The sequence below is a fragment of the Camelus dromedarius genome, chromosome 1, assembly GCF_036321535.1.
Source record: "Camelus dromedarius isolate mCamDro1 chromosome 1, mCamDro1.pat, whole genome shotgun sequence".
In the NCBI taxonomy this organism is placed as follows: Eukaryota; Metazoa; Chordata; class Mammalia; order Artiodactyla; family Camelidae; genus Camelus; species Camelus dromedarius.
Genome location: NC_087436.1, coordinates 90,392,115 through 90,407,750, shown reverse-complemented (window position 1 = coordinate 90,407,750; position 15,636 = coordinate 90,392,115).

Here is a 15,636-nt window from a genome sequence, read left to right as displayed (position 1 = left end):
GAAGTTTTGTACTCATATTTTCCAGAGTTGGACACAAAGATAAACATACATCCAGCTATGACTTAATTTTTCTTTAAGTTAACATATTAGTACTGCTGAGAATTGCACTTCAAAACAGTATGTACATTTTATTCCTGTTCTGCATCAATATTCCGTATTGATTTTTTTATGAAGAACCAAAAAAATCACATTTTTTAAAATTATTCTGATAATGTGGAAGTTAGAAAAGTTGAATGTTCAGGAAGAATATACTGAAACAGTGGCTGGAAAAAAAGAAACATACCTTCTTTCTATTTCAAAGCATTTTTTGTTAGGAGGGCAGCACAGCCTGTACCATATCTCCCTCCAGTGCCAGATGCCCATGTGATTTTCCATTAACAGTTCTAGTGGAAATATAGCTAAAATGACATCTTTTAATATGCATAAATATGGATCATAACATCATGTTCAATGCCATATATTATTTTTTAAATAAAAGAAACAGATAAATTTTGTCAACTTGTTGCTTGACATTATAAAAGTATAATTTTTCTATTCTTGAGGAACCTTGAAGTTAATGACTCACTCCTACTCGTGAAGGTTAAATCCTTGTTAAAGGCTTCATTAGGCATCTCCTGATGGCGTTGATAATATTTTAAATCTAATTCAAATAAATCTTGGTGAAATTTCATTTAATGTGTTAGTCTGCTTCTTCTTTAAGACGTTTTTAAACTTTGTGGATTCTGTTTTTGTTGATTACCCATTATTTTCATTGTTTTTAATTCTGTCCTTGAGTGTTATTTTCACTTATGGATAGAGAGTTAGAGAAAACTAATCATAAAAGAAAATAAAGGATTATTTTCACATATTTTTAGTTGAGAGTAAAGCTAAATTGTGTAGCAAAGTAGATTTTTAAGACAAAATGTAGTTGTGGGAAATAATTCTGATATGAATTAATTTTTATAGATATCAATAACATTCACAAACATGAATGATAAAGAGGTCATGAAGAGGATAATTTAAAGTTCAAACTATTTTTTAGAAACAGTAAGAATTAATAACATTTTTGAAGCAAATATTTTTATCAGGCATTGGCTATATTTTTCTAATTACCATAATGGAAAGATATATAAAAACATAGATAGAAGATAAAAGAAATAATATTTACTAAATATAATCCTAAGCTTATTACAATTTACTGCAGACTGGAAAGATTTTTAAATGAAGAAATTTAGATATATGTGATCAGGAGACATATGATACAAATGAAAAAGAAAAAAAAAGCAAGTATTTCATCAGGCAGAAAATAACTGAGTTGGAAATTCACGGTGTTTGTATTGATAGAGAATGATGATTTTACCAAACTTATAAAAGAAACAAATCATCAGCCTGCAGAGGCTTATGAATATTGGACACTGTTAAGTGTATTAAACAGGATTTAGTAGCATCTGCGATGAAGGAGATGAGCAAAGGTTACTTATTTTCTGAACATAATAACCCTTTATTTAACTGCTTATTTTATTTTTGCTTAGGGTTCGATTCCATTTCTTACAGATAATACATACATTTTTGAACTTTTATTTCTCTCAATAAAAATATCATCATCATCATCATCATCATCATCATCACCATCATAATAATTCTCTTCTTTTTGCTTTCTGGCAATCTTGAAGGGAAAAATAATTACTCAATATAGCCTATCCTCAAGAAGCAGATTTGTAAACACTCATTACTGTAAAAATTAGATTTTTACCTGTCCTTTGAAAGAGACAGGCATGTAGATGGGTGTATCAGGGCACATGTTATGGCCTGATCACAATAGGTTGAAGATAATTATATTGAACTCTTTACATAGTATGGTACTAGTTGTTTAATACATGAATTGTGCAGAACTAGTTGAACCAAGCTCATTGTCCTTCTCCTCCCCCAAAAGATAAGGTAAACATTTATACTATTTCCTTCTTATATATACAGTTTTACTTACATTTTTGTTTTACTCTACACAATTAATTTTGGTTTGAGATTAGATCCACTGTGTAATTTTTATGTTTAAAACACTTTCCCTAAAATTACACAGAATAAATAACAATTTAGTGAATTGTATTGTTCCACTAATTTTGTTAATTCTCCATAAGCATGAAAGGCATTTTCACACATACTAGATTCTACTGAAAATACTTAAATCTGTCCTATTTATGTAACTATGATTGCTTCAATAATAAGAAATTTTATTTATTCTAACTTTAAAGCATATTTTTAGATACATTATTTCAACAGGGATCTAGAGGTAAATCTCACCCATAATACAGATGTCATATACCCAAGCAAACCATTAGTCAAAATACTACAACTTAGTATGAGATAATATAGCTGGAATATATAATGGCTAGGTTGCTTTGTGCTAGATATATGCTTTGCACATATCTAGCAAACAGACAAACAAACATGGTAAATGTTTAAGAACACATGGATATTATATCTCCATAAATGTAGAAAAAATTCAAACAATTTGATTTCAAATTCATTGAGGAAAATTATACAATAATTATTTGCAGATAATAAGTTTATGCACTTAGAATACACACATAATCTAAAATAAATTTTAGAATTAAGTAATGGCTTATGCATTTTGCTGAATGTAAAGATTCAAAAATCATTTAATTTCTATTCATGAGAAACTAAGGGCCACAAAGTAAAATTTTATAAGAAAGTTACTGTGTGCAGTAGGATAAGGACTCCCAAAATAAATTTAACATAAATGTGCAATAAATATATAAATAAATAATTAATTTTTATTGAAAAACTATTTAAAAGCCCTAAGTGAAAAGAGATTAAAAGTTTCATTGACAACTAGTCAGTATATTAAAGTCAATATATTTAATATTAATATATTAAAATATATATGATATATCAGTGCTTTCTTAATAGTTTTAAAGAATCAATACAACTCCCATCTAGTTTTCAATTACAATATCTGTGGAATTTGACAAGATAATTTAAAAATATATGCATTTATATACAAGAGCAAAATATCAAAAATATCCAACATGATTGTAATACACAGGGAAGAAGGAGAGGAAGGGCAGCTTGCCTTACAGAGGTCCCAAAATTAGTACATTAATTAATAGTTAAATTAGTAATTAATAGTTAAAACTATATGCCAAGTATGGGCATTACTGTCCTGTTCTTGATCTTCGAGGAAAAACTTTCAGCTTTTTGCCATTGGGAATGATATTAGCCATGGCCTTGTCATATATGGCCTTTATTATGTTTAGGTATGTTCCGTCTATACCCAGTTTGTTGAGAGTTTTTATCATGAATAGATACGGAATTTGTCAAATGCTTTCTCTATATCTATTGAGAGGATCATATGAATTTTATCCTTAATTTTTTTAATGTTGTGTATTACATTTATTGATTTGGATATGTTGAATCATCCTTGCATCCAAGGGAAAAAACCTGTTTGGTCATAGTGTATGGTCAATCAATGTGATTTTGAGTTTCTCATATTTGGGGGGGAATTTTTGCACCAGGGTCATCAGGGATATTGATTTGTAATTTTCTGTTCTTTTGGAGTCCTTATCTGACTTTGATATGAAAGTGATGCTGGTCTTGTAACATTAATTTGAAAGTATTCCTTCCTCTTCAATTATTTGGAAGATTTTGAGAAGAAATGGCATTAATTCTTCTTTAAACGTTCGGTAGATTTCACCCTTAAAGCCATCTGACTTCAGGCTTTTCTTTGTTGAGAGGTTTTTGATTACTGATTCAATCTCATTACTCATTATTGGTCACTCAGATTTTCTAATTATTCCTGATTCAGTCTTGGTAGGTTGTATGTTTCTGGAATTTATCCATTTCTTCTAGGTTATCCAATTATTGGTACGTCATTGTTCATTGTAGTCTTTTATAATCCTTTGTATTTCTGTGGTGTAAGTTGTAATGTCTCCTATTTTATTTATGATTTTCTTTATTTGAAGCTTCTCTCTAGTTAGTCTAGCTAAGGGTTTTTCAATTTTGCTTCAAAAGACTAAATCTTAGTTTCATTTATTTTTTATATTGTTTTTAAGTGCTCTATCTCAATTATTTCTGCTCTAATGTTCCTTCTAAATTTGGGCTTCTCTTATTCTTTTGATCTTAGTTCTTTGAAGTGTAAATTTAGGTTATACAATTTTTTTTAATGCAGTTATTTATCACTGTAAACTTCCCTCTTAGAACTGCTTTTGCTGCATCCCATAACTCTGGTATGTTGTTTCCATTATCATTTGTTTCAAGGTATTATTCTAAACTTCTTTTATGATTTATTTTTTAACTCCTGTTGTCGATTTCTAGTTTCATATCATTGTGTTCAGAAAAGATATTTCCTATAATTTCAATCTTACTAAATCTGTTAAGACTTGTTTTATGGTCTAACATATGATCTGTCTTAGAGAATATTCCATGTGTGCTTGAAAAGAATGTGTACTCTGCTAGGTTGGATGGACCTATCTCTTAGGTGTATTTGGTCTATAATGTTGTTCAGGTCCACTATTTCCCTATTAATTTTCTGTCTGGATAATCTACCCAATTTGGAAGTGGAGTATGTATGTTTCCTATTATTGTATTGTTATCTATTTTGCCTTTATTTCTGTTAATATTTGCTTTATATATTAGCTGCTTCCATGTTGGATGTATATATATTTATAACTGTTATGTTCTCTAGATTAATTGAAACCTTTAACATTATAAAATGACCTTTGTCTTGTTTTTGGCTTAATGTCTGCTTTGATAGAAGTGTACCTACTGCTGCTCTCTTTTGGTCATCATTTGCATGAATTTTTTTTTTGACCCCTTTACTTTTAGCCAGTATATGTCCTTAAAACTCAAGTGAATCAAAATTCATCTCTTACATGAGTAAAATTATTGCCTCCTTTTCCAAGTGTTTTAACTTATTCTTCTATTCTTTATTTAAAACTTCCTGAAATAAATATATACATAGGGATATACATTTACACGTCCAGTTTTTTTAGATACCTACCACTAATTTGATGTTTATTAAATTTAATATTTTCTTTATCACATATAAAATATTTTATTTATACTTATTAAATTACTTTCTAAGGAAGGAATTATCAATTATGTCACATATGTTTGAATTTTTAAAATTTGATATAATGTTATACATTCTATTAATAAAATTTCTATAAAAACTTTTTCATCATGGTGACTTTAATTTTTAATATATTAATTTAATTATTATTTAATGAATATTTAATTATTTAATGAATCCTATTTCTTTTTCTATTATATTAGTTTTTCCCTTTATTCATAAGTGAAATTTATCTATATATTTACCTTTCCTACAATTTTTCTGATTATGTGTCATGATTAGTTTGGCTATTTTATTTAAATGAATTGGGTTCAATTATATTTTTTGTGTATTCTAGATCATAGTCTATACAATTTATGAATGATTATTTTATAATATTTGAAATAATTAAAATTCAAAATATCTTTACCCTAGAGTCTTAACACAGATATAGAAACTTATCTAAAAAGAATTTTTTTCAATTTTTCTATTTATTTTGAGCAAATTATTGAAGAGAAGTAAGGAGGAAAAGCTGGTATACTTCCTTTGCAATATTTCTTTGATATTTTCTGAATACTTGTTTTATTAAAATAACTATTTGAGTATGAATCTATTTTTTCACAAAATCTACATGAAGTAGGATAATCATCCCTCTTAATTTATAAAATTTTCCCTAGATGTGTACCCTTGATTATTGCATCATTCACTTGGGATACTTTCTGACTTGTGTGAATATCTATTCTATTTATGTTGAGTCTCCAAGAGCTGGCCATCTTACCATTTTTATTTTCTTTTTTCAATTGCATTTCTCTACTTTATTCTTTTGTGTTTTGAGGATGTTTTTCAAGTGAGTCTGTGAATTTCTAATTGGAATTTCTGCAGTGTCAGCTCTACTCATTACTCACAATGTGGTTTTTACTTCGATAATCATGATTTTCATTTTAATGTAGTCTTTCCTACAACCTATTGACACCACTGAACAACTTTGTTGTTAATGGAAAGAATAAACATCTTGTATTACATAGAAATAATTTGACTAGTGTTTTATATTTTTTTGCTTTTTCACTACATACACTTAAATAAACATGATATTTTGGAATATTTCATCTTACACTTGCCTTCTTCCCCACAGACTTGAAGCTGAGGTGGTTTGGTTTTCTTTATTATTGTTTGGTAGTGGTAGTTTATTATTGGTCCTTTATTCCTTAAAAGTTCACTTTGAGAATATAGAAAATGTTTATTTTAATAACATGGAAAGAATTTTGCACATAGGGACATGAATTCAGAGATTAAATGCTGATGGTTATGACTGATGGGTCTTTTTTTGCTACCTGTTGGACTCTCCATGAGGACCCACATTACACTGGACTTGAGAGTACAGTTGCTTTTCAAATTATGGTGATCATACTGAGGAAGCACCCTGTATAGCAGGATGATGATTGTCATGTCTAAAAATACTAAAATGAGGATGTTATATGATGTCAGATTAGTGAAGGAATGGAAATTTTGGTTTTTGTACAGTTCCTCTGCTTGCTGGGTGACTTTGTCCTTGACCATCATATTTAACATTTCCTTGCCTATTTTTTTTTTCTTTTTTAATTGAAGTACAGTCAGTTTACAACGTTGTGTTATTTTCTGGTATATAGAATAGTGATTCTGTTATATATATATTCCTTTTCATATTCTTTTTCATTATTGGTTATTACAAAGTATTGAATATACTTCCCTCTGCTATACAATAGAAACTTGTTTATCTATTTTCTTTCATTGGGGAGTAATTAGATTTATTTATTTATTTGTTTATTTATTTTAATTGAGGTACTGGGGATTGAACCCAGGACTTTGTGCATGCTAAGCATGTGGTCTACCACTGAGCTACACTTTCCCTCCCTCATATCTATTTTATGTATAGTAGTTAATATCTGCAAATCACAAACTCCTAATTTATCCCTCTACCCACTCTTCCCCCTGATAACCATAAGTTTGTTTTCTATGTCTGTGATCCTGTTTCTGTTTTGTAAATAAGTTCATTTGTGTTTCTTTTTTATTTTCAGATTCCACATGTAAGTGATATCATATGCTATTTTTTTTCTCTTTCTGGATTATTTCTCTTAATATAACAATCTCCAGGTCCATCCATGTTGCTGCAAGTGGCATTCTTTTATTCATTTTTATGGCTGAGGAGTATTCCATTGTGTATATGTATATGTGTGTGTGTGTGTGTGTGTGTGTGTGTGTGTGTGTGTGTGTGTATATATATATATATATATATATCTCAAAGAACTAACAAAGCAATACTGAAGAAAAAGAATGAAGCTGGAGAAGTACGCCTAACAGAATTCAGATAGTACTACAAAGCTATAGTAATCAAAACAGTATATATTTTGTTAACCAAAGACTGAGGAACTTTTCAATAGATTAAAAATTAGGCACAATATTTATATCATTGCTTCTGGGAAAGCTATCTAATTTTCCATTACATTTCTTTTTGGCACTTTTGGTATAGAGGAATGGAATCTATTTAGGGGAAGATTCATTAATTATTTTAAATAAATCCTAATAGTAGTTTGTATGTGGAGTTTTCTTTTCAGTTGTTTGTTATATCGTTTATACCTATTTTTGTAATGTTTTTGGCCAAGTCCTCTCATAATGAAAGAAGATAGACAAACCTGGTTCTAAAACTTAAATGCACCTTAAAGTGCTCTTTTAAGAATAATTGTTACATTTTTTGGAAAGTAATTTCTAAGAAGTCAAAAATTTGTTTGTCATCCCCCACCTTGAAATTTTAGCTAATTTATTAAAATATTATTCCTAGAAGATATATTGATGTAGAAATTATATTACTTAATGTTCTGATGGTGAAAGCTCTGCATTTATTTACAATGAAATATTTTTAAAATACTGTAAATTAAATTAGTTAATGCTTGAATTGGGAATTTTTTTAATGTTCATATGTAAAATTTGTCTCCTTTTTTTATCATGTCCCGATTTTATCCAGTTGGAGTGTCAGGATTTACTGGCCTCCTAATGACTTGAACATATCTTTCTTTCTTTTCTATCAATAGTTTTAATAATGAAATATTTTTGCATGCAAAACTAGGATTTGGTGACAGTCTGCAGACTTTAGAATTGACACTTGACTGAAAACAATAAAACAAGGTAAAAAATACCAAACAAATCAAATGATAAAAGACCTACATACATGGTGAGAAAAAAAGAAAAAAGGGCCTGGATTCAGTTGGGGCCAGGAAAGCCAGAGGAGAGCTCTCAGGATCCTCTTTGTCCTGACCTGGGTACCAGTCTGGAAATGGTGCGTCAAAGGATGAGAGACTCATCTATAGTTCTGAGAGGCCTACTGAGTCTAAAAATAAAAGGTCTTACTGGGTCTTAAAAATAAAAGGCTACTGGGCCTTAAAGATAAAAGTTAGTTTTGGTGCCAAACAATAGTACCCAAAAAACTCATTGCCCCCTCACCCCAAAATGCTATGCTCTAAGATCATCCTGAAAAAGAGGAAAACAGTTCTGGCTTTTAATCTTTTGGGTTGGCCAGAAAATATCTCAGTCATGGATCTGAATGCTTGTGCCCCTAGTACCCTGATAGCTGCAAGTAAAAATCCTCTGAAGAAAGATACCATTATTCTAGGCTTCAATTTATACTAGTAATAGTTATAAGATAAAATGTTCAATGCAAAATACAATATCCAGAACAATAATGAGGCATAGAAAGAGAAAAGAAAATTTAAAAAGTAGTAGGAATGAGAACAAACAAGGGGTAAAAAAATGAATTTCAGTTTTGAAAATGATTGGGCACAGTGCTGAAAATAAATCACTACCAACTAGCATTCTATGTCCAGCTGACCTATATATCCTCCAATTGCAAAGGTAAAATTAGCCCATTTCCGAGATTTTCAGACTTACTTTTCTCAAACAGTTGTGCTGAGCTGCTGTACGATACACTATTTCAATAAAAAGAAAAGTTCTATATCTAGTGTTGTAATTTGCTGTTTAGAATGTACCATTGTTCAAAAAATGTCATTAACTTTTTGTTTTAGAATAAATTTAGATTGCAGGAAAGTTCCAAAGATAGTACAGAGAATTTTCATGTATTCTTTACCCAGTTTCCCACATTGTTAACATCTTACACTACCATAGTTAAAACTAAGTAACTGACGTTAGTGGTATTACTTTTAACTGCATTCTGCATTCTAAATTTTATCTTGATTTTTGTAGCTTTTTCCCTTGATGTCTTATTTCTGTTCTAGGAATAGTCCAGGACACTGCATTGTAATTACTCATCACATCTTCTCAGTCTCCACTGAGTTTCCAATTGTTACCTTGCTTTTTGTGAATGTGGGAGTCTTCAGGAGTACCAGGCAGGTATCCTGTAGAATGCTGCCCATTTGAGATTTTGTGACTGCTTTCACACCATTAAATAAATGTTATGGATTACTGGATAGAATACAACAGAGGTGAAGTCCCTTCTAGTCATACCTAGTCACATGCTCAAAACATCAGAGCTATTAATGCCTTCATTTTTGTGATAAGGGAATTAAGATCATGAAAAGTTAAATTTGCTTGTCCAGGTTCACACAAGCTCCAAAGATGTTCACATTCTAATCCCATGAATCTGTAAATATTACCTTATGGGGCAAAGAGGTGAATGTCTTTTGGCAAGGGATGTGATAAAGCTAAAGATCCTGAGAGGGACTGATAATCCTGAATTATCTGGGTGGACCTAGTATAATCACAAGGATTCTCATAAGATGGAAGCAGGGGGGTCAGACAAAGAAAGGTGCTCTGTGAAGGAGGATGATGTTATGACAGAAGAGGAGAAATTGGGTAAAGGGACAGATTTGGTGATGTGGCACTTTAAAGATGAAGGAAAGGGCGACAAGCCTAAGAATACAGGCTTCCTCTAGAGGCTGGAAAAGGCAAAGAAACAGATAGAGCCTCCAAACAGAAGTCAGCTCTGCTGTCACCTTGATTTTAGCCCTGTAAGACCTATTTTTTACTTTGAGTCTCCAGAAATTTGAGAAAATACATTTATATTATTTTAAACCACTAATTTTGTAGCAGTTTTTTGCAGCAATTGGAAACTAATGGAACCAGCTAGTGTCAGAGCCACATTTCAGACTTATCTAATATTCTCCAACTGTACTTTCTATCTCAATAATTTTGAATATTCTTAGGTGACATGTTATAGGACTATTATGAATATGTTTTTTTTAATGAAGTCCTCCAAAATCTCCTCATGATTCAACTAACTTTGGCCTTTGTAACAGATAGTGAAAGTTCCTAAGCCATGAAACTACATCACATATTATGGCACAGAAATGAAATTATCTCTCTTTAATATCAACCCAGGCAGCATGCACTTGCTTTCCAAATTGCAACTTTTCTACTGATATTTGAATATGAGCTAAGGCATGATAATGAACCCCTAATTGTCCCCTCACTTGAAAATGTGTGGAATAATACATAAAATGACCTCAGGGTGACTTTTCAGAATCTCATACTTACTGAAAGAAATGACAAGAAACAAGTAATGACTAACCTCAGAGGAGTATCTCCTGCTTAGTAGCACAATGTCTGGCACATATTAGAGATTAAAATATTACTTGCTGAATAAAAAATATATGGCTTTTTAAATTATTTCACAGTGAAATTAATTCAGAAAAACTAATGTCATAAATCTGCTTCATTTCTATTGTCACATAAATCTTTTATTTCAGTTCACATGTAAGAGAATAACATGCTGTTATAATTACAACTATTATTACAAATTTGAATGATGTTATTTTTCTTATCTATCATTTGGAGCTAAAAAAAGAGCAGTGAGTGTAGTTTCACCTGAATTACTACTAAGGCATTTGCAATAGTTGAGTATTAAATTAAATGTTATAATATACCAATTTTCATTAAATAAGCCTGGAGCTGCTTTTAAAAAAATTATTGTCACTTGAGCTAGGAATTACAACTTTCTCTATTATGTTTTATATTCATCATAAAGACTAAATTTGGAGTTAGAAGAAATGCAATGTATTGCTTTAGGCCATTTTCGAGTATACAGATTGACAGAACTTTTCTTTAAACACAGTTTACAAGAAGGAAAATTTGAACTGACAGGAAATGGGACACAGCCATGTCTCTGTGTTTGAGTATTATGAATACCTTGGTTATGAGGGACTACCTGGAAAATACGTCCTTCCTATAGACTATTCACTTGTGGTCCTATGTAATGGAAAAATACCTAGCTTTTTCTGATTATACATAAATGATCAAGGTTATACATAATAATATAAATTGGTAGAGAAATTTAGTTAGAGGATAATTAGCTGAGATAGCTGGAGCGGCTACAAAGCATTTCCTTGTGTAAATACGATCTTGAGGAATCCTAAGCCCCTAAATTGACAATGAATTCCTCTATTCTCTTATTTTATTCTTCTCAGGGACTCCCAAATACAGCCTTTTAAAGTTAAATTTTTCAGATTAAGATTTCCTAGACTTCATAGGTTTTGTAAATGCGTATGTCAAATCGCCATGAAGACAAGACTGTGGCTTTGAATCCTCACATGATAGTCTTTTGTTTGGGTGTTTATTTGTATTTCACTACCTGAAATTTTGTAAAAAGAAAAAAAAGAAAAATACAGCTTGTCATCATCTCTCTTTGCCCGTGAGCTGATAAAGACGTAGCATTTTAAGGGAGTCTTTGCACTAAGTATGGGATCTCAGTCTCTATTCCTTTCACCACGTCTTTGCATGAGCCAAATGACTCGTCTCTCCTGGGCAGTTTCTGGTTCAAAAATTGCTTCTAATTTTTGGCATCTATAGGTTTTCTTTCTCTTAAATTCAACAAGACTGAAAAAGCAGTTATTATATTTATTCACTATTTTTATTTGTTTTAGTATCTGGTCCACAATTATGCTAGGATTAACAATGTTAGTGTAACCTAATTTTTAGCCAGAATTTATAATTGATTGTTTTAGTATTGCACTGTCATAATTTAGCTTGATTGTAGTTTCTGACGTTTGTTAAAAATAGTGAAAATATTTATTCATTAAGACTACCTTTTAAATAATACACCTAGGACATAACAGGTTAGTTTTCTTTTTGTTCAGTAAAATTATTGATTGAGAGCTTTATTAAAATTTTATACCAATCTGTTATAAATAATTGTTTTTATTGTTTGCAGTTGCTCAGAATTTTTGTCTTTTGTGTTTTTTTTTGTTTGTTTGTTTGTTACTATCCCTACTTATCTAATTCCTTCCATTTTATTTCCCCAAACACATTATCCCATGGAATTTGACATTCTAAATTAATCTGTGGTAGATGTCTGCTTTTCCCTGCCCAACATGCCTTCTGTCATCTTTTGGAAAGACAACCAATTATTCTCTGAGGAATGTCTCATTTTTTATCTGATAGAGATTTCAATCAACAGGAAGTCACGTTTGCTCCACCAACTGGGGTGGTCAAGTGATAGCCTGTACTTTCTGCTACAGTTATTTTTCCAATGCAAGGTTTTGTTTAAAGAGGATACTTTTCTTTTTTTCACACGTAAACCAGAAATACCGAGGACATCTTCATTACACATGTATAATGCTTGCCTGAAATTAAAACTTCAAAGTTTGTGAGAGCTAAAAAGATAGATTTGTGATATTATGTGACTCTGTGCATTAATCTAAACCTAAAAAAAAGTATTTTACTGGTTATTTAGCTTAAGCCAAAAAATTTCATTTCTTTAGTTAGTTCAGTGTCTTTTTTCACTTTTAATCAGAATGTCTTCAAAGACCCAAGTCATGCCTGAAATATTCTAGATTTAGCCTTTGTCCAAGAGTCTTATCCATAATTTCAGTTAAGATACACATATTTATAACTACTAAATTTATATTTGCATCTCAAATTTCTTAGCTCCAACTATGAATAGCAAATTTATAATCTTTACTTGAGTGTTTAGATGTACCGCAAATTCCAACATTTCCATGAAAAAAATCATTTACCTTTCATCTTTGCCCATTCTCATGCCCCTCCCAATAACTGTCAACTGAAAAAAAAAAAAAAACAAACAAACCAAAAACTGTACAACCTCAAGCTGGAACTTACTGAGAACTATAGCCCAGAAGATAGCTTCTCAGGTAGCTCTGAGGAACTGTTCCACAGAGATAAGGGAGGAGCGAGGCTATATAGGAGTTTTTCCTGATAGCAAAACAAAACAAAAACATGTAGTTGAACATGAAAAGATTAGTGCTAAACAGAAAAACAGATATCTCAAGTTAATAATTTTAGCACTTTTCTTAGTATGGGAAAATGTAAGAATCTGGTCTCATTGAAGTTACTCCTTTGATAGGATGCTTAACTCTAGGGCCAGTATCTCACTTTCTTTTATCTTGAATGCCCTCAGGGTGCACTGTCAGGGAAAGCTGCAGTGGCTGATGGTTTGATGGCAGGCAACATTGTTTTTTTATTGAAATGACAGGCAGTATTTTTCTTTCTGAATAACTTTTTCCTATTTTCTAATGGTCCTAACCCACTGAATGATATTCATATCTATCTATGAATACAAACCTAGGAATCATAGTTGGCATGCCCTCCACTTTGAAATCCCATATCAAATAAAACATTAGTTATTCCTAATTTCACCTTCTTAATTATTCTTGTATCTGTCTGCTTTTCTCCATTCCCAGGACACCACACCAGTTTATCATAATATAATTTTGCAAAAATTTAAAAATATGAATCTCATGAAACTGTAAAGTGAACACATATCAAGTATTTTTATTTAATTCATTATTTACTGAGAGAAGTAATAAGAGGGTAAATCTGGTTCAAAGAACATTTTGAAGTATAAGGGAGAAATAAGGTATGTAGAATCCACGGGAGAAGACATTTTTGAAGATTTACTTCAAAGTTAGAAATAACATTGGTTTATATTCAATTACAAGGCTATAAAACTGTAAACTTTGGAGTTATGTTCTCTACCGAACAGAAATTTACAAGTTCGCAATTATATTGACTCTGAGTTCTTAACACTAAATATAAAGTCAACCTAAGTACATCCCCTTAGATAATTAAACAATCCTTATGTGAGTCTATCACTTTGCTTAATTATCAATTTTTAATTTTTTTCTAAGTGTTCTTCCCATTTTGATCATAAATAATTGCCATGGATTATTCTCTAGCACAAAAGGCTGTTCTCATGTTTTGATCCATTTGTTTTTCATAGTGCAGAGTAATTTTTAAAATTACAAAAGTCATCAATTTACTGTGCTCAACTCTCAATACCCACGTTTTAAACCATTCAGTGCTTTCATTAATGTAGCTTGCAAGATACTGGAGTTTTAGAGACTTTTGTGCCTTTCTCATTTTAACTTAAACACTCTCTGGAGAAAGTGCTGAGAAAAGGGAACCCTCCTACACTGTTGATGGGAATGTAAATTGGTGCAGCCACTATTCAAAACAGTATGGACGTTCCTTAAAAAACTAAAAATAGAATGTCCATATGATCCAGCAATCCCACTCCTGGGCATATATCCAGAGAAAATTCTAACTGGAAAAGACACATGCACCCCAATGTTCATAGCAGCACTGTCTACAATAGCCAAGACATGGAGGCAACTTAAATATCCATTGACAGATGAATGGATAAAGACGTGGTGTGTGTGTGTGTGTGTGTGTGTGTGTAATGAAATATTACTCAGGTACTTGGTCATAAAAAAAATGAAATAATGTCATTTGCAGCAACATGGATGGACCTAGAGATTATCATACTAGGTGAAGTCAGACAGAGAAAAACAAATGTCATATACAATTACACATAAAAGTGATGTCACTTTTACGTGCAATCTAAAAAAAAATGATACAGCTAAACTTATTTACAAAACAGAAACAGACAGAGATAGAAAGCAAATTTATGGTTACCAAAGGGGGAAGGCAGGGAAGGGATGAAATTAGAATTTGGGATTAACAGATACATATTACTATAAATAAAATAGATAAATAACAAGGACCTACTGTATTGCACAGGGACCTATATTCAATATCTTGTAATAAGCTATAATGGAAAAGATTCTGAAAAAGAATACTGAATCACTTTGCTGTTAACCTGAAACATTGTAAATCAACTATACTTCCAGGAAAAAAAAAAGCAAAAATACTCTCCCCTTCTCCCTTGTGTACTTCTGCCTCTAGGACCTTGGATCTTCAGTTTAATCTTTTACTATGCAATAGTCCTTCCAAGAGCATAGGCCTTTTCGTTTTTAGGGGTAACACTTATGTCCTGCCTTTTTCTTCACTCATCTAATTTCTATTTAGTCTTTATAATGCAGCTCAGCGGTAACTTCCCCAGAGTGTCTTTCTGATACTCCCGTCTAAACCAGGCCCTTTACTATGTATTTTCATTGTGCTTTTATTCTTTACTTCAGAATTATCATCTCAATTTTTAATTATGCATTATTATTAGCAGACATATTTGATCACTGTTGGTAGAAATATATATAAATATTTATATATTTAAAATCTCACTTTTAACACCACACCTGGCACATACTGTACAGTTAGTACCTGTTTTGATTAATAGTTACAGAATTTAATAT